This window comes from Ambystoma mexicanum, chromosome 6p, assembly GCF_040938575.1.
Source record: "Ambystoma mexicanum isolate Mex_15411 chromosome 6p, UKY_AmexF1_1, whole genome shotgun sequence".
Classification (NCBI taxonomy): Eukaryota; Metazoa; Chordata; class Amphibia; order Caudata; family Ambystomatidae; genus Ambystoma; species Ambystoma mexicanum.
Window position 1 is genome coordinate 152,971,903 of NC_090935.1, and position 24,296 is coordinate 152,996,198.

Sequence of the window (24,296 nt, forward strand, 5' to 3'; positions counted from 1 at the left end):
CACTTGATCTCAATGTTCAGTATAAATACAGACAGTGAAAGCAGGGCCTCACAATCCTGCAGACTTTGGATTTCAAGCAAGAAATATAAAAAAAGTTACCACAGGGATAACTGGCTTGTGGTGGCCAAGTGTTCATAGCGACGTCCTTTTTGATCGTTTCGATGTCGGCTCTTCCCGTCATCGTGGAGCAGAATTCACCAAGCGTTGGATTGTTCACCCACTAATAGGGAACATGAGGTGGGTTTAGACCGTCGTGAGAGGTTAGTTTTAGCGAAGACGCCTACATCACCCCCGATCCGGTGGATGATATTCCCGGTCATACAATTCTGGGTCTGTGTGGAGGAGAGAGGGAGCGGGGGATCTCCCACTTTGCTAGAAATCCTTCACCAAACCTTTAGAAATACCTTCCCAGAAGACGAAAAGAAGACCTGGGACAAACGAGGAGAACAGTTCACTATATGCAATGGCCTACCTTACTACCAAGGTCGTCTTTTTCTCCCCACTTGTACTCTTCAAGAGAAAATTATAACCAACTACCAGAACTCGCCTCTGGAAGCCCATCCAGGTATTACCAAGACCCTTGAGAAGGTCGGGAAACATTACTGGTTGCCGACGTGGCGGAAAGACGTGACTAAGTTCATAAACTCTTGCGAGGTCTGCGCACAATACAAAACCTCCAGACAGAAGCCAGCTGATTTGTTACAACCCATGGCAATACCACCGGCACCTTGACATACCATGTCCATGGACTTTATTACAGATCTACCTTCGAGCTCTGGATATAACACCATATTAGTAGTCATCGATCTTTTCTCCAAGATAGCCCATTCCCTAGCATTGAAAGGAATCCCTTTTGCATCAACCCTAGCACAGGTTTTTCTTGAGCAAATCGTAAGAGCACACGGATTCACCTCGTGATCATTTCGGACAGGGAAAGTCAGTTTGTGTCTTCCTTCTGGAACAAATGCTGTGCTCTGGAAGGGACCGAATTCCGATTGTCAACCAGTCACCATCCCCAAACCGATGGTCAGACTGAACGCACTAACCAAACCCTCGAACAGTACCTTCGCTGCCTCTTACATCAGACCGATCAAGCTTGGACGGAACTTGTATGGATGGCTGAATACGCCTATAACAACTCAATCCATCCTTCAACACAACAAACTCCCTTGTATGGCCGAAATCCACGAACCTCAGTGTACGACCCACCTGAAACCATTGAAATGCCCACGGTAAAAAGGCTACATAAGCGAATAACACAAGGAGCACAAGAAGCAACCAGACATCGACTGGCAGCCAGGGCTATCCAGAAGAGATATGCAGACCAACAACGGAGGAAGGCTCCAGATTACCAAGCAGGGGATTCTCTGTGGTTGGCAACTAAATATATAGCCTTGAAAGGGCTCGGAAAATTTCAGCCAAAATACATTGGCCCATTTACCATTGCAAAAGTAATCAATCCCGGAGCCATGAAACTAACCCGGCCATCTAATATGCGAATACACCCAGTATTTCACGTCTCACTATTAAAACCTGTACATCCTGGCACCGAAATGCAAGTTCCCCCATCAGACACCAATGGTGGTAGAAGGAGAAGAACCTAAATACGAGGTAAAATGTATCCTGGACTCTAAGATTGTCAAAAAGACCCTGTACTATTCGATAGATTGGAAGGGGTACGGACCCCAGGATAGGTCATGGGAACCCAGGGAGAACATTCACGCCCCTCGTTTACTCAGAAAATTCCACAGTGACAATCCCACCGAACCCGGGGGTGGCGGTCACTCCGTTAGGAGGGGCCTTGAGGGGGAAGACTGTCATATATGCTGGGGAACAGGCAGGAGCAAGATGGGTTAGAGCCTGGCATACCAAACACACCTTGCAAGCATCCAACATCCATTTACCACACTCTTGCACTTAGATGCATTGCACAGTTAGCCGGGCCCCCTTTAGGGACTCCGATTGGCCCAGGCACACTTCCAGCACACTGAAGATGGCCCCAGAGAGACTTCCTGTGAATCCTGTGAATACCAGGGCAAGTTCCAGCCTCTGGGCCTGGTCGGCTATATAAGCCATGCCCAAAGGCAGACCTGTGCTTCGTGTTGCAACTGTGGCTTCGAGCAACACGCTTACCATGATCCTCGACTTGTTCCTACCTCAGCTTCGCCCGCGCTCACGCCCTGGATCTCAGCATCTGGAAGAGAAAGACAGCATAAGAAAAGCAGTACCTGTCAGCGCCTTCGCATCAGTCCACCGTCTTGTGTGCGCAGTCAGCATCATCACTTACCCGAATCTTGGAAAACCTTAAAAGGTAACGCTCAGATTTTTTACACGCGCTTCCTGTCGGACCACTCCGAGAACCACCGCAAATCACCTGTGAAGAAAGAAAGAACATGATTAGAACTAGCAACCATCTTTTCTACCGCTCGCAGAACTCGCCACATAGCAAGGTCGCTCTAAGACGCAGAATACCCGAATCAGTGCAGTAACTGGAACCAGAACTTACCTGCAAAAATAACTCGAACTAGTGACGCAACTGGATCCAGAACTTACCTAGAACCATTACCTGCAATATAACCCGAACCAGTGAAGTAACTGGAACTAGAACTTACCTGCAATCAGGAACTAGAGCATCAGCAAGCACCCGAACCTAACGAAGTTCCAAGAGTCTCAGAGATACAGTGCCCCTGCCTAGTTCAGGATGTAGAGCTCTCCCAATCTACTCTAAAGGTGAACCATACCCCTACACATCTATCACAGTACACACACGGGAGGGGGGGGGGAAAAAAGGGTGATTTGGGCCATATCCAGGCAAACTGAGCAGCTCACTACTCGCTCAGATACCAGTAATACCACTCCTCTACTCCTAGGAAAGGGTCCAGAAGACTTATTTGCTCCCGTAGAGACACAGGCGAGTGTGACATTGGGCACCAGCCTCGTGAATGTGGGTCGAGAGTCCCCAAGCCCGGCGGCGCTCGCGGGGAGCCCTGGACCCTCCCTGGAGGGATAAGCTCTAAAGGGGGCCTGCTAAAGCTCCAGGCCAGCTGGGAGGCCGGGGGGAGGGAATTGTTGCCTCCCCCCTACACCCTGGCCTTGGGCGCCTGTCTCACGTGTGGGTCGACTGTCCCTCCCCGGAGGGATAAGCTCCAAGACGGACGATAAAACTCTTATGTGGCGGGTGGGGGGGCGGGGGGACGCTCTAAGGTTGCCTGGCCAGAGCTTGAGGATGACCATTAGTGCTGGCCCATGCCTTTGGCACCTGCCGCTCCTTTGTCAGGGGGGGGGGTGGGCATTGGAATGTATTGCCCTACCAGATGGCTGCTCTCCGAGCCTGGCCATCTGGTCGTTGGCCATAGGAATGACTGCAAGGACCAGATGGCTGGGCTGCTCTGGAAGTCCCGATGGGCATCAATTTGACATTTTTTCTTCAGTTGGGTCTATAAGGAGCCCAGATGCTTTTGCCGAGAGGTCCCCCTCTGTCACTCTGGGTACACACATTACAAGAAAGCGCAGTCACCTTCCTCCGGATTACTATAGACAAGGTGAGAGGGACCCGTCTGTGCTCCTCTTGGTTCTCGCTGCCCGACCCGAGCTCCGTGGTGAAACCACTGCACTTCCCAGTGGGGCCCTGCCCCAGCAGAGTCTGGCCTGCTGGGGGTGCTCTTCCGAGTACTCAATGGAATCGATTTGGTGCACTTGGTCAGCCTAGGGTTGGACTGCCTCGGCTGTTTCAAGCAATTCGTTTCCACCCGCCTTGGGACAGTGTCAATGAATACCCTCCCACCCCACCCCTCTCAGGGAGGGCCCCCCCCCCCTCGTGCGGGCAGCTCTCCCCTCTGAGCAGAGTGAAGGCCGAGCAGCCGCCCAGTGGTCAGATCAGAGTGGGCAGAGGTCGGGTGGCGCTAGCGCCTGTGCGGGCCCCCTGCAAGCCACAATGTGGCCCCTCCTCCACTGAGCAAGTTTCTTCAGTAGTTCAGAACACATTCTGTGGGGTGCTGACCCTCTCTGTCGCCACACTGGTGGCGGCGTGCGGGCGAACCAGCTACCGCTTTAAGTTGTGCCTGGGCCTGGCCTCACCCATCCACCCCGTGGCATAGTCCCGGGAGGATAGCTCAGCAGCAACGTGCGCGTCTTGGAAGCAAGAGGACACGAAGCAACACAGGTTCGATCCCCGGGTCCGCACTTAGAAACCTCTGGGTGTTTAAGCGCGTTATAAATACGCAACGAAGACCAAAAAATAAAAAATAAAACAAAAAATATTACACAACTAAGAAAACAAACAATTCCTGTAACAGTGCCTCGATTCCCACAGGCTGTGAGCGCTTTAAAAATGGAAAATAAATAGTGGAGCAGGCCGGGCCATAGGCACCCGCTTGACCAACCTGTCCACCTGACACGCACGCTCTGGTCCCGCAGATGGCCCCAGATGGTGTGAAGGTCGGCTCTGGAGGAGGGCACGTGGCTCCCCCCCAGTTGGTCACCCTCCAGCAGGTGCGGCGACCTGGTTGATCCTGCCAGTAGCATATTCTCGTCTCAAAGATTAAGCCATGCACGTGTAAGTATACACGGCGGTACAGTGAAACTGCGAATGGCTCATTAAATCAGTTAAGGTTAATTTGATTGCTCCATCTGTTACTTGGATAATTTTGGTAATCATTCTAGAGCAAATACATGCCAACGTACACGGACCTCCCCGGATGCGTGCATTTATCAGACCAAGACCAATCCGGGCTTGTCTGGCCGCTTTGGTGACTCTAGATAACCTTGGGCCGATCGCACGTCCCTGTGACGGCCACAATGCATTTCGGAGGTCTGCCCTGCTAATGGGGTAGTTCGGGTTATGGTTGTAAAGCAGACAGAAGAGCACCCCCCAGGAGTGGAGCATGCGGCTTAATTTTACTCAACACGGAAACCTCACCCAGCCATGGAAAGGATTGACACGATTAGCTCTTTCTCGATTCTGTGGTGTCTGTGGGTGGTGGTGCATGGCCGTTCTTAGTTGGTGGAGAGATTTGTCTGGTTAATTCTGATAACGAACAAGACTCCTCCATGCTAACTAGTTACGCGACCCCCCAGCGGTCATCTTCTTAGAGGGAGATCGTGCAATAACAGGTCTGTGATGCCATTAGATGTCCAGGGCTGCACGTGCGCTACACTGAATGGATCAGCGTGCGTCTACCCTTTGCCGACAGGTGCGGGTTACCCGCTGAACCCAGTTTGTGTTGGGGATTGCAATTATTCCTGTGAATGAGGAATTCCAAGTAAGTGCAGGTCATAAGCTCATGTTGATTAAGTCCCTGCCCTTTGTACACACTGCCCGTCACTACTACCGACTGGATGGTTTAGTGAGGTCCTCAGATCGGCCCCGCTGGGGGTCGGCAATCGCTCTGGCGGAGCGCCGAGAAGACAATCAAACTTGACTAGAGGGAGTAAAAGTCGTAACAAGGTTGCCGTAGGTGAACCTGTGGAAGGATCATTAATGCCAGAGCAGCCAGAGGGAGAGCCGCGCGCCCGACCTCGGTTGCATGCCAGACGCACACATCCACAGCCCGGGGCGCACCTCGTGCAACGGTCCAGCCAGCAGAGTGGTCTGCGACCAGTGTACGTGGGGGACCAGGCACCGGGATTCCCTTCCACCGGAGGGGGTGGGGGGGGCAAGGGATTAGGGGTCCGCGACCCACCAGATGGACGGGGACGCCCCCCCACCGGAGAGAGGGAGCCCCAAGCAGCCCCCATCCTCTCCTCACCGGCCCCTGAGCCGCCACCCCAGGCGGGGGCACACTCCTCCACCCTGACCTGCCAGCGGGCAGGACCACCCTGGTCAGCAGGGAAGTCCCGAGTGGGTGCCGCCGGGAGCCGAGGGAAGCCCGGCCGTTCGCACGCCAGGCTTACTCAACGGGCGGGCGTCGTGGTTCCGGCTTGGGGTTTGAAGACTCTAGCGGTCCCACCCCAACCCCCCTACCTGTGCTGTCTATGGCCCGCCTCTGTCTGTCTCCCAAAAGTTGAGCGGCGGAGGGGGTCAGGGAAGGATGAGTGGGATCGGGTCGCTGGCAGGCTTCCCGGGCTGAGCGCCTGGATTTTTGTTTGGTTTTGTTTTAAAACCCTGATGGTCTCAGTGGACTCCCAAGTGGGGAAGCTAGACAGGGCGCTGTGCTGTCTTGCCGCGGCAGGTGGGACAGGCGGTGCTGCTTCCCCCTCCTCCCCCTCAGCCGTACCGGCACCGGCAGGTTCAGGCCACGACTTTAGACCCTCTGTCTAATTTTTGTCCCATTTTGCTTCTTCCATTCTTGCTTTTTGAAGCCTTAGACTTCCCTTTGAGTAATCTTTCTTCTTCCACACTTCCAAATCCGGTTTTCTTCTTGGACGTGGCACAGAAGGGGTGCTGGTCTCCAATATTGACCATGTGGTTCGGCTGCAGGACTCAGGCGGCGTCTGTGCTTTTTATTGTTACTTGACTTATCTGCCACCTTTGATACCATTGACCATACCATCTTGCTCGCCCGGGCCTGCCTTTATGTTGCTGTTCTTTCTTGGTTGTCTTTGTTTCTCTCTGAGCGAACAGTCAATATCCTCCCCCCCGCCCACCACCTTTCACTCTGTGCCCGCTGCTTTGACATGTGGTGTCCCTCTGGTTTCCTCCATCTTCCAGGTTTTGTTTAACATGTACAAGCAACCTCTTGCCAAGCTTATCTGCTCTCACAGCTTCCTATGTTATTCTTAACAGATGACACAGATTCTGGTCCGTTTAGATCTCTCTCGTCAAGACAGCGACCAGATTTAGGGCCTGCCTCGAAGCTGTGGGTGCATGGATGTGTAATAGCTGCCTCAAGTTGAATTGGGTGAGGGAGGGCCCACCACCAACACCAAAATGAGGTGTTGGTGGTGGGCCCTCCTTCCTCTACTGCCTTTCGGACCCCCTCTTTTTGGCCATCTTTATGGGTAAATATATTAGCTTTTCTGTCTGCGGAATCTCAGATAAGTCCAATACGTCATAGGGGCCATCTTCAACTTAAAACCCTTAGAAAGGTTCTTCGTTTACTTCTTTGTCAGTTACGTGCCCCTGTGGTGTCCTCACTCGTTATGTCCTTCATTGACCACTGCAACACCCTATTTCTGTTTACCTCTTATGGCACCTTCAGGTCCTGCAGAACTCTGCAGCCAGAGTAGCCACTTCCACACCTGGTTGTGCTCACATTACTCCAGTTGTGCACCATCTTCATTGGCTACCAACGGGCAAGCACATTCATGTCAAGGCCTAATGTCTAGTTCATCATGCCTTTTATGGAACTGGGGCAGAATATCTACAGGCCAAATTCTGTCTGTACATTCCTGCTCGGACACTCCGCTTGGCGAATGCTTGATGTTAAATACTGACAAAACTGCCTTGTAAATACAAATCCTGTATGCATCCATATAAAAGTGCAGAGTGCAAAATATGTCATAAAATCAACGCAGAACCATATTACTTCACCAAGGCAAATCGTAAATATTGGAAAGGCCTGATTAAAGTGCAGAGAATAACTGATTCAAAAAGGGCCAGGAGCGCTTCAGAAAAGTGTCAAGTGTTTCCAAGTTCCTTCCACTCTAATCAATTTTAAATTTTAGGCAGTGTGAGTTGCTTTTCGTGTTATTTTAACTCACTGTCCTATAAATCCATAGTTCGAGTGACATTTTTAACTTGGCAGTGTTCTTGGAGATCTTTAGTTGTCTATAGTTTACCCGTACTTGTTCACGCTACAGCACCATTATGCAACGCAAATCATTTATAGATCAACAATTGCGCCACAAACCACTGGCACTCTGTATCAGCGTACCCCTGCTGAAGGTGTGAAGTCACGAGATCTGTTGAGCCCCTACAGGAAATAGTGTGACAAATGATTGTGAACATTTTGCAATAATAAAGTTTACTTTTTCTGTTATCAAATTCTTGCAGCTTTTCATGTGCAGTTATGAGAACTGTTTTTCCACAAATGTTTCACTATTCAGCTTCTTTTTCTTCCAATCCCCCCCGGTAAAGCAGGTTCACTTGATATGTCTCCACCAATTCGATCTTTGGTTTTAAAAAAGCCATTGCCAAATATACTGTGTAATGTATAGCATGTATCCAGTCTACCCATGTATATGTACTATGTGTTGCTTTACAGTGTAAGCACTTACATTACCCAATTATCCATTTCTTTAAGCTAATATGTTATTCGTTTTTAACCCCTTAACTGCCAATGGTTCCAGGACAATAACAACCCCCCGCCCCCTCACCTGTGCCAAGCCCTTTTTTGTGGTTTCGGTATGTCGGCATTCAATCGCTTAACATGATCTGCTATCCATGCCATTGTTTGTTCGTTCGTTCAAGAGTAGATTTATAGACCCGGGTATCTTGTACTTGTTTGCTGATGGCGGCTATCATGTCTGTAAATCGTGGCACTAGCGAATTACTAGTAGTATGATCAGCAGACATCCCTTCTGCTATAAACATGGGTACTAATCTCTTAACCAACCCATTCTCAGATTCAAGATTTTTCATATGCCAAAGGGTGTGATTTTGACCCTCATTAATATAAATGTGCCCATTATGGTCATAGATGTTGGAATTACTACTAACCATAGGAGGAGTCAAAAAGGTACAAAGGGGAAAGTGATTGCTCTTGTCTCTACACACAATACCCATATCTTGTATATAACCAAGGCCTTTGACGTTCTCAAACACAAATAGAGTGTGGAGGCAGATCTCCCATTGACTCTTGTGTACCCCATTTCTACGTCACTCGGAGGGCTACCATTTAATCTGGAGAAACTATGAGAGTCCAAAACGTTAAACCACAAAATGTCCTTGTTTGTGAGTCTCAGGGCTTTTCTAGGCAAGGATATGTGCATATTGGGCTGCAAACCGCCAGTAGAAACCCCAATTTTCACATTGAAGTCCCCTACAATCCATACTGGATATATATAATTATAAAGGCAGAGAAATATCGCGGACTACTTTAACATTTCCTTTTGTAAGAGACATATTGGGAAGGTCATAAATATTTAACAGTATTATAGCTGTCTTTTGATACATCAACTTTACAGCTAAAACATTAGGGGTAGATTTTTTTTTTTTAAATAGATACAATCCATGGGGATCTAGCAGTAATTAATAAGCCACCTTTTGGTCTCCCTTTCCCCCCCCCCCCATTGTGTTGCCACTTGCTGTACTTTACTACGACCATCAAATAGGACAGAATTGGGGAGCCAGGTTTCCTTTACTTTAAAACATTCATATAGCGCGGCCATGAACCCGAGGGCACTACAAGACAACAACAACGAGTAACAAATAGAAGAGTCCGAAGATGCAGAGCCACTATGGAGAAGAAAGATTATAGCTGTCTAAGGATCAATTAGTTGAACAAGTATGTCTTTAAGCTCTTCTTAAACAATGAGAGAATCAACAGATCCTATGTTTAGAGGAAGTGCATTCCAGACCCTAGGTCCGTTAAAAATAAAGGCTGAGTTAGCTGCTCTAACAGTGTGGCATGTTGGATCAGAACAAAAAGTGCTGATTTTACCTTAGTATTCGCACATTGTTTTTTGTGGATAGCAGCTGTTGTAGGTACCCAGGCATATTTCCTGATCTGCACTTATATATAACAGTCAGAGTTCGGAATAGAAATCTGGAAGTCACTGGCAACCAGTGTAACTCGCGTCTTGCCAGTGTGACATGATCTCTGAATTTAAGATTCATAACAACTCTGATGGCCCCATTTTGGCATACCTGCATCCTATTACAATCAGATTTATTGATACCCATGAGTAGGCTAGAGCAATAGTCTATTTGAGAGCCTACTATTGCTCTTGCAATAGTTTCAGCATTCTCCTGTGAGATCAGTGCCTTAGATGTGCTAACAATTTGATGTAATATGCACATGAGGATACCAGACTGCTGACATGTGGTTTCATAGTCATATATTGGTCAAAAGCTACTCCAAGGGTTTTCATTTTTTTTTTTTAGGGTTTAATAGATTCTCCACCCAGTTGGAAGTTCTCATACACTGATCCCATTCTATTAATGGTGTGTGGTGAGCCTATAACGAGTAGCTCCGTTTTTGACTTGTTCAGTGCTAGTTTATTATGGACCATCCAGGCCTCAATGAGAGTAAAAACTCTGTTAATGGCTAATTCATCTTCCTTGTGACAGCCAGTAAGCGGGATGACACATTGCATGTCATCCGCGTAATTAGTAAAAATTATATTCTCAAAGTCGAGTATTGCAAACAAAGGGGCTGTGAATATATTGTAGAAGCAGGGAGATGTAAAAGCACCCTGTGGTACGCCACAAGTTGTTACGATAGGTTCTGATTCTGCATTACCACAGAAGACTCTACTGTCTCGGTTATTAAGAAAAGATGATACCCATTTGCAGGCCAAAGGTGAAACATTAGCTACTTCGCACAACCTGGTGGCCATGATATCATGGTCCACCAGGGATGCCTCCTTATTGTCCATACGAACCATCAGTTTAGATTTGAGTTCAAGTAAAGCAGTCTCAGTGCCATACCCAACACGAAATCCAGACTGATGGTCATTTAAGATGGGATGTGCCTTTAGATGTTCTGCAATTTGAATGTAGGCCACCCGATCAAGAATCTTGAGTAGGAATGCTGTGGTTGTTATTGGTCGATAATTATTTGGCATATCAACTGAAAGCCCTGGTTTCTTCACGATTGGCATGACCCACGATTGCTTAAGTTTCTGGGGAACAATACCGGTAGAAATAGAGGTATTTACGAATTGATGAAATTAAGGAAGGGGCATAGGACTTAATTATCATGGTAGTATGAATGTCGTTATTTTTTGTGGCTTTTAATTGGGTGATAATAGCTTCTAAGTCTCTGTCCGTTATGGGTGCTAAATTAAAAACTGGAATATCTGGTGATCTTTGGTAAGGCCAATCAGTAGATGTGGCCACGGAGCAATTTAAATTAATACTTTTCTCCAATATGTCTTCCTTAATTATGCGTAGTTTTTTTATGCATGGCTTGTTGCATAGCATTGCACCAGGTAGCATCGTCCGCAATAGTTCTAACTGGCGTAGAGTGGTTGGTTCTTTCCTGTTCTTTCAGGATACGGAAGAGCTCCTTCGAGTCATGCTGAGCATTTTGAATGCGGTCATTAAAAAAGCTAGATTTGGCCTTAAGAATAGCCTTTTTATAGATACTAATATTGGCTTTATATTGATTGAGAAGAAATGGGGTATTATGCTTTTTCCACAGGTAATACGATTTCGTGGATATTGATTTCAAAGACTGAAGCTCTGGTGTAAACCATAAATTATGTTTATTATCAACTTTAGGCCTTTTCATTTTTATGGGTGCCAAGGTATTAGCAACACATTCCTTTTTTCTAGGTTTTCCGAAGTGTCCATTATAGGATCGACTATGGTATTAAGAATTGATTCCACTTTAATCTTTTTGATGTCTTTTAAGTTTCAATATGGTGTTTTAGCAGGAATCTGGATTTTAGGTTTAATAGGGAAATCAATAGGCACATTGAACTTCACAAAGAAGTGATCAGACCAGGGACATGGTGAAACCAGTATGTTATCAATGCTGGTTTTGTGACTAACTACCAAATCTAAGATGTGGCCCAGATGATGTGTAGGCTCTTGGATATGTTGTATGAAGCCTAGTTCATGCAGAGTTTTTTCCATTTCAAAAGCAATTTTATCTCCCATATGGTTATACCATAGATTGAAGTCTCCTAAAATCAAGTACTTAGTGTTAGCTTTTACAGTGGTAAGTAAGAACCTCGAGAGGTTTTTAACAAAATCATGCGTTATAAGCGGTGGTTTATATAACAGAAGAATCGTCAAGGTGCTTTCTGCACTCAAGTTAGTTTTTATGCATAGAGTCCACACCATCCATTAAAAGTGCAATGATTAGAAAAGTGTTCAACATAGATACAAGTCCTTCCTCATCGAAAAAATGAGCATGCCCCCTGGTGTTCCAAGTGTACATCAAATCATCATCATTGATGCCCAGACATAATATGGTGTTTGAAAGCCACTGGTAGCCACTGCCAGTACCTGTTATTGGTCACTTCTTGGATGTCAGCCATCGAATCTCTACACACATTTGCAGAGGGAATCACATTCCCAGACACTTTTTGCCCTTACACTTCCACTCTGTAAACCAGTGGTCGTGAACGCCCGTTATACTGCTTCCATTTGTCCAACCGTTGTATTCATGTTCTGTGGGAGACTATGCATCACCTTCTTTGGGCGCAATTTTGAGATTGGTATAGACACTACCTTACAGGTGTATCCTAATCCAAGTAGGTCTACTTCATATCTCATTATATAGTTCTATGTTGAATCAGAGTGAAACCAAACATTCGTAATATACTCAACCACCAATTCAGCCTGATCTACTATCTTGATGTCTCTCAATGTAATTGCCCTAAGAGGAATTATTGCATGTAGAATACACAAGACTGGAGCTCTATTTAACGATGGCCGATTAGCTTCATGGCAAACCTGAGGCAATTGCAACGCTTTAACCAGGACACCAATTTACTTCAGCTACATGTGTAGGGTTATTATTGTTAATATTCCATAAATCAGTGTACTTTGTGTCTTGGGATGGCCGTCAGACTGCGCCGAACACCCAGAGCGTACACTGGGCACATTACATGAAGCAAGATTGCATATATCAGAAGACATTGGAACAGCTACCTGCTACTCCACAATGTCCTCAGTGCTAAATCTAGTGTGCTGTTTAAAGGCGAGCTTGACTTCCGCTACAGGCTGTGCGAATTTTAAATGATTGTCCTCCTCGACTATTGCTAGCATATTCTCCACTTTCCTTTGCGTTCTTTGTACATTTTCACAACATGATCTTATTGCTATACATAAATGCATGCCTGACGGGTACAGGCGTGTGCTTCACTCCAGGAGAGCTCCTACCTTTCCTTACTTTATTCGCTTCAACTTCATTGCAGTTAAGAGATTTCTTTGCAACTGCATAAGTATCAATAGTAGCTGGAGGGACAAGTTTAATGGGTGACGGACCTCATTTGCAAACAAATTTACGAACACAGTTGAACTTTTATGTATGAGCAATGATTGAATACCTAACTTCTTTTCAAGGGGTTCTCACTTAGCTATTAATGCGGTCAGTAAGTTCTCAAAGGCATTTGACATGTCACTAGAGGCCATGCTATTGTCATTTACACTTACGTTTATAGGCTCACTGGGATCAAGGACCGCCTTGGTCTTCATTTCATCATTGTTGTCACAGTTATTAACTTGTCCTGATACAACCTTATCTGCCCACAAATCATTATCTCGTTTGTATTTAAATTCAACAGCCGCAGAAAACAGATCATTGGCGGATAGCCCCCCCCATGAACCTCGGGACATTTTCACTGTGTTTTTCGGGGTGGAAGAGACTTCAGAGGATGAAATCTACATAATGTTACCAAGGTACTCTACATCAGGTTCATCTAGTTCATTACTGGGAAGATCAATGTTAACCATTGGTAGCCGAGTGAGACTCACCGCACAGTTATGTACCATTGCGTGAACACTACGAGATTTACATTCTACTAGGGTAGGTATTTTAACACTATCTACAACACCTACTGTCGTGATTGGGACCCTTTTCCTATCGATGGGCGTGAACCCATAACTGCAACAGGACATCCAGCGGTATTATCACCAGCAATTTCACCCGACATTCCATCCAAGTTACTTATCAGAGCTCTAGAAGAATGCCCTGGTTCACATCATCCAGGAATTTCAAACGGACACATCCTAGTTCTAGGTCAGTCACTAATTCCCTTGCAGCCATACCCTTATTATGGTCAGTCGAAGGTAACATTTTAGGAAACTACTCCGTCAATTGTTTACATGATAAGCCCTGAGTCTTGGAAAATGTGATGACCTTAGGTAGGCATATACGTCTACCACGCAAGAGCTTATGCGGACTTGAAGGTCTCCTATTGTTCTATGCAAATTATCAGTATCTGGGTCTCAGATGAGCAAAGTTACTACTTTCTACTGATAATGTTGTGTTTCGGCATGTGTTACCGTTCATCATTTCATTAATTACAAGAGGCAACACAGTCATAGTCACCTTCTCTGATAGGCAGACAAGAAGTCAGAACTGATGTGTTTGTGGCCATTGAATACTCATGTGCGAGCTTAAGAGACACTGTTCATTGTTCACAAACTTTCATTTGAAGTGGAAACACTAGAATCAAACACGGAATACAGTGTGCAGTCACTCACCTATTCGTCTGCTTACTTGCCAGCATTATAGAGCAGAGCATTAGTTAACGTCACTAATACAGGCCAAACCCCAAGGTGTAAAATTACAGCGTGCTACAACTTACTGCAGTATCAAGAATAAATGACGACATATCTATTAAAACGCTGCCAACACCCCTGCGCTCCGAGCAGAGAACAGCGACTTATAAAGCGACAAAAGCACCTGCGCAAAAGCACACGTCTATTCCTTAAGTAAGGCTTCTGGGTAAAAAGGGGTGAGGCCACAGATGCTAGCTCCTAAATGTGAAAAGAAAGGGGATTATGCCATTGATAGCAAAACTAAGGCAATCCACTAGTAAAAAAAATATATATATTAGTCCCACGGATATCAGCTGTACCAGGCTAATTGGTTGAAGTCCTTTGAAGAATACGTAGCGTTCCCAGGAGTCCTCCTCAGCCAAACAGCGACTTAGAAAGCTACTTCAGTCCAGTGTCGTGGTTGTTTGTTGTATAAAAGAACAATCATAATTATGCATGAGAAAGTTGTGCTTTGGTCTGTTTCAGTGCATTTGTGTGTGGTTTGGCTGGTGCTATATGGATTGTGTGCACTGGTATGTTTCTGTCTGAGGGTAGGTCCAATGTCTGACATTTTTTTAATGCAAATGTTACTTAATGCTTGGTGTGTGGATGTGTATATTGGTTAGCACATAGTTGTGAATTATGTTGGAGGAGCAGGAGTAGGGTGGAATGGTTAGTACTTTGCTTAATCTCGACTGTACCTCCAACTATGTCCTAGTGCTCATCCGGTTGCCGCTAAGTGGTACCCTTCAACACGTCCGGCTGAGGCCCGCTGGCCGTCCCTGCCACCTCGCCAAGATAAAGATCAAAGTTATTCAACCCATATTTTTTTAAATATCTACAAAAGGGATGTTCTATGGTTGTTTTAGAACTAGCGAGATGTTATATAAAAAGATACTAGGTATCACCTTTGGAACTGAAAAAAGCTTGTGTGTGAAATGCTTTTTTTACTTTCTGGGTACTTTGTAATTAACTAAACCAATTAAAAAATGGGAGTTTGATAATATATCAACTTCTCTTTCTAAATCATTTTAAATTGTTAAGACTTTGCCATTGGTGCATATTCCATAATATTTAGATCAGTTCGAAATTGAGATATAGTCCATAGATTGATGAAATTAGAAAATGTACCAAAGTTCACCAGGACATTTGGGTCATGTGATGAATCCTACGGCTCTCTCACTAAACCCCTGCCTAAAGTCGCCTCCCAGATGGCCATAGAAAGGCATGTGCTTCCTGATCCTGACCTTGGGGATGGTGTAATGCAGGAGGATCACCTGGGAGGAGACATGGCCCAGGGTGGTGGAGAGATCCCATAGGGTGAGATGCAGTATTTTTCCTTTTAAAGGGGAGAAACTTTACACCTCCACTTTCTTCCACACGTCTCCCCCCTGTTGCGGAGGGCATGGACTAAGACCTTGCCCTCCACCAAGTCCACCCTCAATATCTGGGACTGGGTCCTAAAATCTAAGGGAATTACACGTGGCCTACGCCCAAACTCCCCAGTCTTCTATAACCCGGCATTTTCTCCAGGGCTTAACCCCCTCAATTTTAGAAATTGGATGGCAGGCGGGTTGGAATCCCTGGGGCAGCTCTTTGAAAATGGCCAACCGCATACTTTTGATAGAAAACAAACCTTTCTCTTAACCGAAGCAGACAGATTTTCTTTTGCATAACTTCTGCACTGGTATACGCAGCCACTAATCCGTCGGGAAGCCCAAGCTCCCCCACCCCCCTTGAATTGACCCTGCAGGGAATGCCAGAGAGGGGTAGGACCTCTAGTCTTTACAAATTACTGCAGGATGATCTCCTTTCCCCTAGGCCCGCACATATGACACAGTGGGAAGCAGAACTTGGCACTCTTTAGAAGACCAAACCTGGGTGGATATATGGACCAGGGCCCACGCATCTTCTTTCTGCACCACTAATCGAGAATCTGCATATATACACTCCTTCTCTGTTGGTACTACTCCCCATCCCGTCTCGATCGGTTTAATCACTCGATTAGCCCCCTATGGTGGAGAAATTGCAGACAGTCTGGGTCATACATACATGTGTGATGGACCTGCCCCACTGTCCAAGCCTTCTGGACCAGATGCATAACCACCATAAAGGACATCACCCAGGTGATGATTCCCAATAGCCCGGAAGTACTCTTACAAGTCCCGGGATCCTATCCTAGGTCCGGGAAAACCACCAAACTCCTCACCCAATTGCTATTAGCAGCAAGGATTACCACAGCCCGCACATGGAAAACGCCTGAGGGCCCGACGCTGAACCTGCAGTGGAACAAGCTCTGAGACATCTTGGTGGTGGAAAAAGTTACCAAAGCCAGGGCCGGTCTCATGCAGCGGTTCGCAGATATTTGGGCTCGACTTGTAGACAACCAGAAAGTCCTGGCCCAAACCTGCAAACCTCAAGCAGCCCTACAGACCTTACGGGATATCCTTGAACTAATTCTGCAGGCGCCGGACTGAGGGGACCAAAGAGGAGGCTTGCGGAGCGGACGGTGGAGGGAAAGCGGGTCTGGGGGACCCAGGGAAAATCAAGGGGCTATTTGTGTAGTCCTGAAGAAATATTTTGTGCTGTCATATACAATGTATGCTTCGTCTATACAATATCTCTGCATGTGCTACCGTTTCAAAAATAAACAAGTAAAAATAAAAAAATAAAAATTGTACAAAATTTTTTTTTAAAAATGGGAGAAACCTTTAAAGTTGCCAAAACAGGCAATGGCCTATTGTCATTATGATGTATCTGAACCACATAAGATCTGTGGTTATGGGCACAAAAGACATAAAAACATGAACAGCCCTTAAGAATAGAAAGACCATTCGAGGCACTTAAGGATAATAATCCTTCTGAATACCAAAGTGGGGAATTTTGAAATGTTGCCTTAAATAAACTGTCATCCTCTCTAACAACGAATTCCGATGGTTTATCCCTAAATAACTTTAAGGGAAATACATCTACCCTTCAAAGCAGAAAGTTACCAAAGAGAACTGGATTTGTTGTTGGAGACTACAAGTCACATAATCCTACTGGGACAAGAAGAGGGCTGAAGATACATGTTGAAATAGTAGTCACGCAATTAAGCCTGATAGCCCACCCCTGATGAGAGCTGAGAGGCCTAAAAGGCCCCCTCAGGTTCAGGCAATTAGAAGGAGCTGGTACTGTGGCTGGACTGTATGCACCAGTAGCAGTAGGACAAAGGCACAGTGTTGGCAGTCCAGGCAGAAGTGAGAGAACCAAAAGGGATGCCAGGACTATGATGCAGCAGATTTCACCAGGTTGGCCTGAGAGAGTCCTGTTTCCCCATACTCTGATATCCAGAGGCTGTGCAGCGAAAGGCATGCTGGAAGGCTGCTTTCCCCACCCCATGTGAGCCTAAATGCAGCGATTGTGCAGCAGGAAGCGTGTTGGAGACCGTGGCGAGAGGTTCTGAAGCTGCGAGTCGCAGGAGCGAGAGGGGCTCTGTAATTGAGCGGGCGGACCAGAGACGCCTTCAGCGATGAAGGATGTGGGTCCCAAGTGAAACCATAAGTCGTAGAAATGGTACAGCACGTGGAGAAAGGAACACAGAAACCGGTGTGTTAAACAAGGCGTTCCGTTTCCTACCGCAAACACTGCCGGCAACAGCATCCAGCCAAATAATCACTTCTGTATGAGTAGAAGTGATACAAAGTTTATGGTTAGTATTTGACAATGAACACTTGAATTGTAGCAGTCGCGTGGGACCAAGCATTCTTCCTTTCTCTTGCGTTGTTGAACTTAAAACCTTGCAGAACACAAAGAAGTGGTCATGTGTTACTAATTAAAGGTTCCAAGCAGAAGAGTGACCTCTGAACTATTTCTAACAAGAGAAGTCAAGTGTTTAAACATGGTTATTCCAAGCGGGTGAAAGCAGGCATTGCATTGGAAAGTATTCCCCCCCCAATTGAGACTGAAACCAGCCTTTCTCAGTGCCAAATAATGGTCTAAACCTTACTGTGAACCAAGCAGAATATCAGCATTGCCTAAGACCAGGGTATGCAAGCATTACCTGAAGAAGAAAGTGGCAATAAAGCTTCTGGGTAATTACTCTGGCTAACAGCAGGCAGAGGGATAAAGGCAAGGTTGCTACTATTAATTGTTCTTGAAGGGGATGCAACCTACATTTCCAAAGCCAATAGGGAGAAGAGAGAAATGTGTCTTAAAGGCAATTCTAGGTTGTTGGTTTGTTGCAGACAGACAATAAAGGCAAAAACAGGGCCTACGGTCAAAAGGGCTTGGAGTGTTGATCAAAGTTTGCGGGGTGACGGAAGGGAGACGATTAGGTTTGTGAAGTAGGAGGATTGGTCAGAGTCCAATGCAGAGAAGAGAGCAACAAGACACTTTGTGCATGCTTGGAGCAGGGTAGAGTTCCGGGTTGTGCACCAATGTCCCATGTTATGGCACACATTGTTTTAAGGGGTTGGTCCTTCGAGATGATTCATGTCCGAGGACAGGGGCAGACAGATGTAAATGTGCGTGCAGGATAGTGTTGACCAAAGGGAGTCATATGTGCTTAGTTAAAGTATGGTCAATAGAAGAGGCATGACTAGCGAGCTCCTCATATCATCAGGTAAGGGACAAGAGAGTATTGCATGAATTTTATTTTGCTGTTCAAAGAGGGGAACAAGCAAACAATAAATGAAAAACAGTAGAGAGGCCAAGACATTAAAGTGAATCCAGGAATGATCAGAGGAAAAAGAGTGGAATAGGAATTCACAGTAATAGAGCAAAGTAGTAAGACAAGTTCAAGTGAGTTCCAATCATAGTGGGTAGTTAGGAGGGAGTGGTCAGAGTTAAGATCAAGGAGTGTGGCTTGGGAAGGTTAAAGCCCCCCCCAACATGACAATGGAGATGCCACTGGGAAGTGACTCAAGGAAAAGGTTCAAGTCAGGGAAGAATGAGTTAAGGAGATCCATAGGTTGATAGAGCAAGAACAGTGAGAGGAGTAGGAGGGAAGAGTTGAATAGTGGCATATTCACAAGGTGAGGAATGTGTCACAGGGGAGATCCTCTTGGGTTGAAAGGAAGTGGCAAAGCCTTATTGATAAGAAACCACAATCTGCCACTCTTGCCAACAGTTCAGGGAATGTGGGAGAAGGTCAACTCAGCCGGCAGTGCTACAGAACTATGAGGGGAGATCAAGGTTTCTGCGATTCTGAGAAATTAAACTTGAGGGTCCCAAGTGCAGAAACTGTCAGTGAAGTGGGAAGGCTTGTTGCAGATTGACAGATGGATTGTGCATTCCAGGGTCCAAGTGAAAGCGTGATAGATGGAGTGTTTGAGAGATGAGCAGGTTGTATGAAATAGGCGAGGAGAAAAGATAAGGTCAGAGATTTTGAGCGCTTCATGACAACCAAATAGATACCGGCCCCAGGGAAGTCTCGTAAATTCAACTATGTTCATGGAAACTGTCCAAACATTGAAGCAAACCTGTTACTGGAGCATATATAAAAACTATAGTTAGAAAGGACAGCGTTAAGGTGATCAGATGCAATGCAACAAAACTCTTGAAATTCAGTGGATGTGGGAAGTGATGATCATCGTAACTCAGCATTCTCCCCCTCCTAGTTAATGACCCCCAGGATCTAATGATGTGTTATTTTATATAGCACTTACAGGCAAGCACTTTTACATACCAACACATGTTTTATCGACCTTGGAAGGATGAAAGGCAAAATATACTTTGCCAGGATTCGAACCTGCAAATCACACAGTATCCAACAGCAAGCACTCAACCCACTGAACTATTCTGGCTAGCCTCTACTTTTGCATACTTGCCAACCCTACTGATTTAGGCAGTGGGCTACTGCTTTTTAAGCAGTCCTACCGCCTACAGATTTGGGTGACAGATCCTACTGCTTTTTACAGTGGCAGGTAATTTATGTGACTCAATTAATCTGTCTGTGCGGGGGGGGGGGGTGATACATTTGAGTGATGGGTGCAGATCAATCCAGTGACCTGACAGCTACATGACTCTGTCCTGCAATCTTGCCGGGACAGACATTAGGTGAACCACCAGTGAAGGCAAGTGGCAGAGCGTACCACCATCACACAGCATCTGCCCATCAGGCTGAGGAGGGTATCAGTCTCCATGTTGTTCAGTGTTCAACCTGCACTGCAGGAATAAATATGTATTGCCCGGGCTGCTGCTAGAGAGCAGTGGCAAACGTTGCCTACCAGCTCTGTGAGATTACCTTCTGTTAAGTTAGGTCATTGAATTTGGTAGTAACTTACCATTCACAATTATACATTTTAAACATTTGAGCATCTTTTCATGTTGTGCTGTTTGATGGGTTGTGCAGCTTAGAGTGCTCCAGTGGCACCAACAATGTATGTTGTGTAATTTCCTGTGATGTCATTGTTATGCTAAGTATTATTTTTGAAACATGAAAAATCCTACATCTTTTTGGTCACAGAATGTGGGCTAGTATGCTTTTGTGCATCATTGTGAACCTCATTTGTTATGTATGAGCACATTAGCTTTGCAACAGGGGCAGGGTGGGGTGAGGTGCGAGGGGGGGCAGAGTTAAGATGATCGACATTTCCAACATCCACCGAATTTCAATGCTGTTGTTGCCTTAAACCCAATTATAAAACTGGCATAGCTCTCAACTCACCCGCTTTTGGCGGGTGTCACCCGCCTTGGAAAGGGCTGACTCACCCGCCAAGCCTCATGCACGCCCATTCATTCCAATGGGCGTCTCACCCGCCAGAAACAAAATCGGGGGATTTCACCCGCCTTTGCGAGACACATGGTTGAGAGCTATGAAAACTGGCCCTTAACAAAAGTGTTTTCAGTGAATTTCAAAGTTGTTATATATATATATACACACACACACACACACTTGCTTGTTGGGCAAGAAAACACACCTCGACAGTTGTCTCCTTACACCACACGCCGACTGCGCTGTTCAGATAAATCGGCAACTGTCTCACAGTAAGGAGGACACCGGGTTGCTAGGATTCAGACTTCCGGGAAACTTGTCACGCTGAACCCCAACCCTATGGGCGCTTCAGCTTCTCGCTAGCTCACGAGCGCATGCGCAACCTCACTTCTCTGCGGATTCGTTGTGACGGTTTATAGCTCCGCGTAGCGTGAGCGGGTACTTAAAAGTAACATCGAAATAGGACCAGAGACCAAAGGGAGCTTGTCATGAAAGGCGCCAAAGTTGTGAGCCATCGCGCTAGCGTAACGTCAGCACCACATCGTATACACGCTTTACACGGACACAGAAGCAACGTTACTCCAAACTCCTGAGAGTAGTACCATCCATGCACTTAAAATAAAATATAATACATATATTGTTTTATGTCTGTCTCAAATATAATTTATTTCTGGAGTTGGATTTGGATTCTAAAATAACATTTTTAATTACAATTCTACGAATATTTCAGCAATTATTGATATAAAAAGTGGTTTTCACCGAAATCCATTTTGACTCGAACCCTATTCAAAGATGGCAGGCACAATATCAAGCTGGCTTTCAACTACAACTCCCGGCTCCCCCTGCGCGCCGCCTGTGGCCCTGTCGCCTAGTTACTGCCTGTAAACTGATTCAGGTGACCGAGCGGGAATCTCAAGAGCACTAACTGAAATATAGCTTCCCTCTGGGAGCTACGAGTAACAGGAAGGAAGACGCAGATCTAAGGAAGAGGGACAGTGTCGGGGGCGACTCAGGTGAGCGCAGCGAGGGCGCCCCACGGGAGTGACGAGCAGGGGGAGCAACGTGTGTGGCATTGCACTGGCCCGAGAGCTGGGTGCAAAACTGTTACTCTAGTTTAGGAGTGCCTGGTATGTTGTATACTAGCTCAGCACCAGCCTTGCACATAGCTAGCTAAGTGCAAGGCTGGTGCTCGACTTTGGATTGTGTACAGGAAAGACCTCGTGCAGGGCTGTGTACTTGGTGTGGAGCTCTGTGATGCATGTAGGACTGGTGATGTTTGCAGGCTTTACAGTATCTACCGTGTCTGTCCTGTGAGCTTGAATGAGTAGGACTGTGGGTGGACGGGCTGGCTAACTACGGGTTCAGTGCAACGGCGCTGTGGGCTTGGTGCCAGCCTAGGGGCCAAGCGGATGCCTTGGTCTGATTGTGTTTACCTAGTGAATGGACAGAACTGTGGGTAGGAGAACGACCTGTATAACGGGCTAGGCGCTATACAGTCAGGCGCTGATAGTAGTTTTATGTTTTGAATTCAATGATGGGGTTAGATTGGGCGCATGGGTCATTTTATGTCTCAAAGATCGCATAACAAGTTCACTGGTTCATTTGTTGTAATGTCAACTGTCAGTTTAAAAACCTTTTATGACACGTGGAGATAACTGCATGACAACTGGCGACGAGAGAGGCAGCCTTAGACCTCACGCTGATGGGCATGCTCTGGCCTCATCAGGTAGTTTCGTGTGCTCAATGGGGTAGTGATTTGGTGATTTATGGACGAATATGGGTCTTTAATCTGAGGTTAGTTTGCAGGTTATATTGGGTTGATTTTTCAGAATCCTTCTCTGTCCCAGTGGAAACAATTCTATGTATCTAGGACTTTTATGTTTATGTATTATGTCTTGAAAAAAAACAAGAAAAAAGGGTGTCCACGGTCTGTGGAACACTCCCGTCCCCTACACACTCGTGAGATTGTCATCAGACAAAGAATAATTATTTAATTTGTCAATAATAGTTTTTGTAAATGATCTGATTTCCCTATAACTATTTGAGCGAGCCCCGTGCTAGTCTTACACGTTCGTGATAATGCCAATTATTAGTTCATGTTTCTGCATGCTCACATCAACATATTTTTCATTAGTGTCATTGTACATTATTCCACATCTAATACAACAATATTCCACGCACATGGTGTTATACAGAAATCAGTGTCTGCATGTTATGGCTTTTAAAACAAATATTAAAGCTCAACGCGTTTCGGGCCTCAAGTTCCCTTCTTCAGGAGTGGAAGTGAATATTTAGACAATGTTCAGAAGATTGTAATATTCTCATAATCTTCAAAGGGATCTGTGTAAAAAAAAAACAATAAAGAATCCGAAAAGCGTTGAGCTTTTATATTTGTACTAAACGCCATAACATGCAGACATTGATTTCTGTATAACACAATGTGCGTGGAATATTGTTGTATTAGATGTGGAATAATGTACAATTACACTATTGAAAAATATGTTGATGTGAGCATGCAGAAACATGAACTAATAAACTGTATACATTTTTGAAAATTTGAACATTGTGGAAATGATATTACCAAAATGATCCTCTAAGAGACAGTAATAATTGGCATTATCACGAAGGTGTAAGACTAGCACGGGGCTCGCTGAAATAGTTATAGGGAAATCAGATCATTTACAAAAACTATTATTGACAAATTAAATAATTATTTGTCTGTTGAAAATACCACGAGTGTGCAAGGGACGGGAGTGTTCCACAGATTGCAGACACCCTTTTTCCATCCTCCTCTCCCGCCTCGCACAGATCGGGATCTCTGGCTCTGTTCTTGCCTGGTTTACCTCTTTTTTCTTTCTGATCGCACACAGACCCTCTATGCCACCTTTTCTATCTACTCCCTGTCCCCTCACCTGTGGGGTCCCTCAGGGATCCTCTCTATCACGGTTTTGTTCAACATATATATCTGGGCCCTGATCTGTCTCACCCGTTCGTATGGGCTTAATTGTTACGCATACGCGGATGACACACAAATCCTGATCCGTTTGGATCAGGATCGATCTGAGGTTTCAGCCTGCCTCCATGACTGTCTTAAGGCAGTCGGGATATGGATGGATCAGAATTGGTTAAAGTTAAATGGGGACAAGATGGAGGTACTGCTGGTAGGATTCCCTCCCAACCCCCTACTGTGGACCCCTGCTTTTTGGCCTCTCTCCCTTGGCCCCTTACCTGGCCCAGTTAGTAAAGTAAAGAACTTAGGGGTTATCCTCTCCGCTTCTC

At 45.8% G+C, this 24,296-nt stretch overlaps 2 protein-coding genes across 5 annotated transcripts in view; one reads left to right on the forward strand and one right to left on the reverse strand.

Moving 5' to 3' along the window:
- NUDT2 (nudix hydrolase 2) overlaps window positions 1–21,432 on the reverse strand; it is a 221,011-nt gene extending 199,579 nt beyond the window's left edge. The window contains exon 1 of one of the 3 annotated variants that reach the window (XM_069626842.1): window positions 21,223–21,432. The gene's annotated coding sequence lies outside the window, so the exon portion shown is untranslated. The remainder of the gene's footprint in view (window positions 1–21,222) is intronic. The other 2 variants (XM_069626843.1, XM_069626844.1) reach the window with 2 other exon arrangements.
- KIF24 (kinesin family member 24) overlaps window positions 1–24,296 on the forward strand; it is a 332,455-nt gene that overhangs the window by 38,134 nt on the left and 270,025 nt on the right. Inside the window, exon 1 of one of the 2 annotated variants that reach the window (XM_069626840.1) lies at window positions 21,904–22,030. The exons of the other annotated variant lie outside the window; for it this stretch is intronic. The gene's annotated coding sequence lies outside the window, so the exon portion shown is untranslated. Of the gene's footprint in view, window positions 1–21,903; window positions 22,031–24,296 lie in introns of those variants that run through there. 2 annotated transcript variants of the gene reach the window in all.